We start from the raw sequence: 6454 nt of genomic DNA, 5'->3' as shown, positions 1-6454 counted from the left end.
CTCTCTCTTCTGTTTGCCTAACAGTTCAAGCCCACGCGGCCACCACGCACACCGCGTGTGGCGCTGTTGAAGCCCACTGAGCACTGCTCCTGTGATTGATGTCGTTGCTTTTTTTTTAATACAGTACAGACGCAAATGCTGATAAACACGCGCATACACTCACACAGTCCCACTAATCATCCAATCACACATCGCCGTGCATGCATGGCCCAACCGCCTATCGAGCTGGGAAGCACATCCGGCGATATCGATGAAACATGCATGTGCTAGGTGTCCATTTCTAGGAAAGTGGAATTAAAACATATGTGGTTCCTCTCTTTTGGTCGATATCGGTGGGCATGCATGCCTGTTTGCTGATTGGCCATCATTTCGCTGTTCTATTCAAAGTTGTCAAATTGACTATGGGAACAATTAATATCGACTTTGATAGTTTACCATCCAAAATAATATAATAATTGTACATTGTTGTCAAGGTGAGAGCAGTGTTCATTTTTCTAACGACAGCAACCATAATGTGGACATGTTAGAATACTTCTCCGGGTTTGCCAAACATAGTCTTCTCCTGTATTTTTTTTCTTAAAGGTAGTCTATTTGTTGACCGCCTTTATTTTTCTAAAAGATTCCAAAAACTCTGTCCCATTGACCACGTGATGCAGCATATATAACCAGACCACTGGACATTATTTTGTCTAGATATATCAAAAGTTTGGTTATTTGTTTTTTTAAAGGTTTTGATTATTTGTTTAGCTTACTATATACTCCCTCCGTTTTTATTTACTCTGCATATTAGAGTTGATTGAAGTCAAACTTCATAAGTTTGACCAAGTTTATAGAAAACAATATAGACATTTATCATTTATCATAATAAATCTATATGATGTGAAAGTACATTCAATAATAAATCTAATGATGTTGATTTGTTATTGTATATCTTAATATTTTTGTTTATAAACTTGGTCAAAGTTTGTAAAGCTTGACTTTGACCAAAGCTAATATGCGAACTAAATAAAAACGGAGGGAGTACTTTATTTTGGTTTTCAATTTTGTATATCGCAAAGGGTTTTGGTTATTTTATTTGGTGTTGCTTATATACTTTTTAGGCAAGATGGTAAAAGTTAACAACAAGTCGTTTGGTGTATTGCCCCCCCTCCCTTCCCTGTGCTTTCCTCCTCTAGCGACACGGAGGATCCCTAACTGTCGCCTTCCGTACAGCCCCTCCTCCCTCTCTTCTCACGCCGCCGTCACGAGGGGCCGCGGGCAAACTGAGGTAGGCTCAGGGGCTCCAGGGAAGTTCGCAGCGGGGCTTGTTGTTTTTTAGTGGTAGCCCTCGGGGCAGGGCTTGCGGGGATATGGTACTGGCAGCGTCACATAGCGCTGGATCGCATGACACTAGGTTGCTCCGCCGCGATGCTTGGGTAGTGAGGTGGGCACAGAGACCCTCACTTAGTCGGTGTGTCCGGGGCGGGCAAGGGACATACCGTGGAGGATTGCGTCATTGGTTTCCTATCTTTTATACGTGACCTCGTTGTCACCATTCTCAATCCTTGTTGTCCGCTGGCAGGATCGGGGCTCTACCTACCCTCTCTAGCGATGGCTTGGTTTATTCGATGTAACAATGTATGATGGTACCTAAGGAGGCGTGATATCATTCCTTGTCGGTAGTCTAGGTTGACTAATGCGGAGTGTGGCTTGTAAGTTTCTTTTTCTTGGCTTTGAGTTGGTAGTGTTCTTGCCAGTTTCTCTTTTTTTTTTGACTTGTTGTGTAAGAGGATTTCCTCACCAACATGTATCAATTTGGCTGTTGGTACATTACCTATAAAGAAGGGCGAAATACTGTTTTGACAAATATACTTTTTAGGTGTACCACATTTTTAAAATTATACCTTCTTTTGTGCGCGATTGGACCATTTTCTAGATTTGTGAAAACATCATGGCCTGCACCCCTGCAAAAAAAAATAACCAGTTGAGTTGAGGACCGCCACAGTGGCATGTGTTTTGGCAAAAACACGTGGATATATGCACCGCTTGATCTTTGCTCCGAGACTAGTTTAAGTTTCTATATTTTAAAAGAAAAATATTAGCACGTGCAGTTTTTCTTTTGGTCGGTATCGATGAACATGCTCTTTTGCTTGACTTGCCATCACGTGCCTGTTCTATTCAAAGTTGTCAATTCGGTTATGTAAAACATGGATATTGATAGTTCACCGTCCCAAAATAATGGCATAACAATAACACTGTTGTCAGAGGTGACACCAACTATTTCCATCGAAAACAACCATAATGCAGAATAGTTTTCTGGGTTAACTAAAACACAAGTCGCCTGCATTTTGGCAAAAATGCAGTCTATTTGTGGACCACCTGATCTTTGTACAATATTTTTCCAGATTTGCAAAAATAGAGCCGCCTACAAAACGCAGTTGATTCGAGGACTGCCAACGCCGCATGTGTTTGTGGATTGCCTGATTGTTGCTCTACAACTCGTGAATGTTTCTGTTTTTTGAAACTAGCAAACATGTCCATGCGTTGCAATGGGAGAAAAATAGCATGCTCCTAATATAATAAACATGACTTAGGACCCTTCCACAAATCCATGTTATCTATTTGAACATAGCGCCTCATCAGTGTTGTCCCTTATCGTCCTAATCATCTTCATCGACCATGGTGAAAATTACTATATTTTATATAGTCTGTTACTGTATTTTGTATGTATCGTTACTGGGTGTAGAATAAGCTATTCTACACTCACGCTTAGTTTTGTATACCACTTACCACTTACCACTACTTGCGTTCTGTATGTTGTATGTACTATCTATCAAAACTGAGAGTATGTACGTGTGGTATTTACAAATTGTGCGAACCAAACTAGCCCTAGTTCGGGAGCTGCTATTATGCGCATTGTGCGTTGAAAAGACACGAGTGGCACACCCGTCACGTGGCATTGCCCTCGTGCATCCTGGAAAGTCAGCTTGCATGGACGCTTTACATATTGGATGTGTCGGCATGTCAGCAGATGAGAGGCTTCCCCACGGGCACACGTGGACACCTGCATTTTTCTTATATTCATTTTTCCATTTTGTAGTATTTTAGCAAAATTCATAAAAAAGTTCAATAATTCTTTTAGAAACCATGACTTTGAAAAATGTTTCGAAATTTAAAATAGGTTCAACAAATATAACACTGATCGAGAACTTAAAAATGTTCACAGATTAAAAAAAACAGTTCAAATATTTTAAAAAAGTACGCAGATCGAAACATTATTCTTTTTTTCTCAAAGAAATCAAAAAAATATTCATCTATTTGAATTTAAAAAAGACTATGAATTGGAAAGTAATGTATGTAAATTTTTAAAAAAATTTATGAAGTTTAAAAATGTCCAAAAAATGATTTTTTGGTAAAATAAAAAAATGTGAATGGAATCAAAACATTTTTGAGAAATTCTAATTTTTTGTATTTAAATAAAACTTCGCAATTCCAATGTTTTTGCATTTTAAAAACATGTTCAGAAATTAAAACAAATATGAATTTCATTCTTGTCGATGATTCATAAAATGTTCACAGAATTCAAACAATAATCAAATATTGAAAAATAATTACGAATTATCAAATAATGTTTGTAAGTGCAAAAACGGTTTGTGATTTTGAAGTTTTTAGAAAATCCAAAAAAATGCTCGTGAAATTCAGGAAATCTTCGTGAATTCAGAAAAATGTTTTCTAAATTGTAAAAATCTTTTGTGAAATTTGAAACGTGTTGATGAACTGAAAAATGTACATATATTTGTAAAATATTCTCAAAGTTGGAATGAATATCATGAATTCAATTTTTTTATGGAAAAGTTAATATGTATGTTAAACTGAAAAATGTTGGCGGATTCAATTTTTTAAGAAATTCACAAAATGTTCCAAATTCAAAATATTTTTGTGAAGTTGAATTTTTAAATTGAAAAAATATATCCAATTTATTTATTTTGCTAAGTTTATAAAGAATTTGCAAATAAAAAAATGTCCAGGAAAGTTAACAAATGTTCATGCAGTTCAATAAATGTTTCAAACTTTTAAAATTTTCACGAATAACAAACAATGTTTGCAGAAAAATAATGAACCAAAAAATGATTACATATTTGGAAAATGTCCGTGAATTTGGAAAATGTTTATGAGGTTGGAAACATTTTCACAGATCTGAAAGCTGTTTTTGAATTAAAAATGCACATGAATTTGAAAAATGAAAAATAAAAAGTACTCCCTCCATTCCAAATTAATTGCCTCAAGCTTAGTAAAATTTTGTACTAAAACTAGTACCAAGTTGAGACACTTATTTTCGGACGAAGGGAGTATGCAAGAAGCACAAGAAAAACAGAAGGAAAACACAGGAAAAAGGAAAACTGGTCAGGGAAGGAGAATGAAAGAGAAGAGTCACTAAAAGTCTCTGGTTGGGTTGGCTCATCTTTGTGTAGTGGGAAGTATGTGGTACACGGTAGGTCGCTATCTAGCGGCCTACGCACGCTATAGGAATCGTACCCTAATTCAGCTGGGGTTGGGCTATTTTGCTTGGATACGGGCCGACATATTAGAGGGCTAGGCCCACCTCAACAATACAGGCAGATCATACATCCTACAGCGTGAGAGCTATGTCTTGCAACATTGCGAGACCATGTACCGTTTCACGAGAGCTACTAGTTGAGGAACGTTCGTTCGGGAGCCTCCCAAGGGTCACTTGGTGTGGCTGAGAGCGCGCGCTCTCAGCCGCCGCCGTTTGTCGCGCTCTGGGCGCTACCTTTGATTTTTTTTATTTTTCTGCACGCGTTTTTGGCTTTTTAGATATATTTTTTGGCCTTTTGGTTTTCTACCCGTCTTTCTTAGCTTTTGAACAAAAAATTTACACGAAAAATTCTTCTTTTCGCGTGAAAGGCATGGTTTTGCTTTCGCGGGAGACACGAAAAAACATATTTTTTTTCCTTCCGCGAGAGGCACGGCCATGCCTCTTGGAAACAAAAAAATATGTATTATTGCTTCCGGGAGAGGTATGGTCATGCCTCTCAGAAACGAAAAAACATGTTCTTTTCTTCCACCAGACGCATGGTTTTTTGACAAAAAAGAGTACGTCAAAACCTATCAACATGTGATCTAATTTTGAAGATCTCCACGTGAGGAATCCAAAATAAGAGCTTTGTTATGTCTGTCAACATCTTAAATTCCAATTCCACACTAATATTTTGGCTTGCTGACTTTGCCTAAAGCAACCAGAGTAGTCCGATGATCTTCCATACCATACTTTCTCCAAAGACAATGCCTATTTTTTTTATTGATTTGATTAACCACAACCACTAGCTGAGCAAGAGTACACATGAAGAATTTGGACAGTGAAGAGAAAAATGACTTAACCAAAAGGAGCATTCCATCATATGCCATAAACACATACCATCATATGACATAAGGATGGAACAACTAGAGGGCCCTCTGCGAGGGCTAGGATCGTACCGAGGTGGGTTGCAGCTGGTACGAGTGGAGGCAAGGATGAGAGACGGTCGTCTGACCCTAGGCTGTGGCTCAGATCAAAGCATGTGGGCTGGACGACACGATGGATGGTGGCTAAGTGGCAAAAGCAAGGTGAGGCCAGGTGGTAGCGGATTGGTGGATCACTTCGGAAAGTGAGGGTAGGGGAACCACGTGGATGCACTTGTTATATCCTTCTCCATAAACCCATAACAAATACATACGTCCAGAATGTCCCGCTTAGCGTTGCATGACTATACTTTTGGGTCATGCTAAACCGAACATGTGATGATCCCCTGGCCCCAGGGAGTGCACATTAGACTTTCATTCATTCGTGGCGCTGTAGGAGGAGGCGATACCTTTGGCGCGGAGGAGGAATAAGAGGAGGGTGCGAAGGAAGAAAGGCGAGCACGATGGGACGAAGGAAGAAGAAGGCCGAGGGAATAAAAAGGGGGAAGGGTACGTGAAGATGAAAGAACTCGAGGCTTCACACGACAACGCGCGCGCAATATTGCCGTCTGTTTTGGCATTGGCGGGGTTATTTTGCTCATATACCTTGGCGTAAATTTGTTTTTGTAAGCAAAAATGGCCAACCTTTTTATTTTAAAGTTTTAAGCGAAATGGGAAAATGGCACGTGAACGGAGGGGGCAGGTGGCAGGGAGGGGGTGACGAGCCGGACGGAAACCTCATAAACCCCGAGCAAGCAGAAGGAAGACGGGCACGACGGGACGACGGAAGAAGAATGATGATGAGGGAATAAAAGGGGAAGGGCGGCAACAATAACCTAGGCTAACCGTTGCCCGGATGCGGCCCAAGCAAGCAGAGCCCACCCGGGTGAGGGGAGGGGTGGAGACCTCACCAGACCGGCATCCCTCCCGCGCAAAGGGACCCGACCCCAAAAATCGAAATCCGCGCGCTTTCCGCCCCCGACCGCGCCCGCCTTCCCTTCCGCTCATTTACCCC

This window comes from Triticum aestivum, chromosome 7B, assembly GCF_018294505.1.
Source record: "Triticum aestivum cultivar Chinese Spring chromosome 7B, IWGSC CS RefSeq v2.1, whole genome shotgun sequence".
Classification (NCBI taxonomy): Eukaryota; Viridiplantae; Streptophyta; class Magnoliopsida; order Poales; family Poaceae; genus Triticum; species Triticum aestivum.
Note: the sequence above shows the minus strand (reverse complement) of the source record.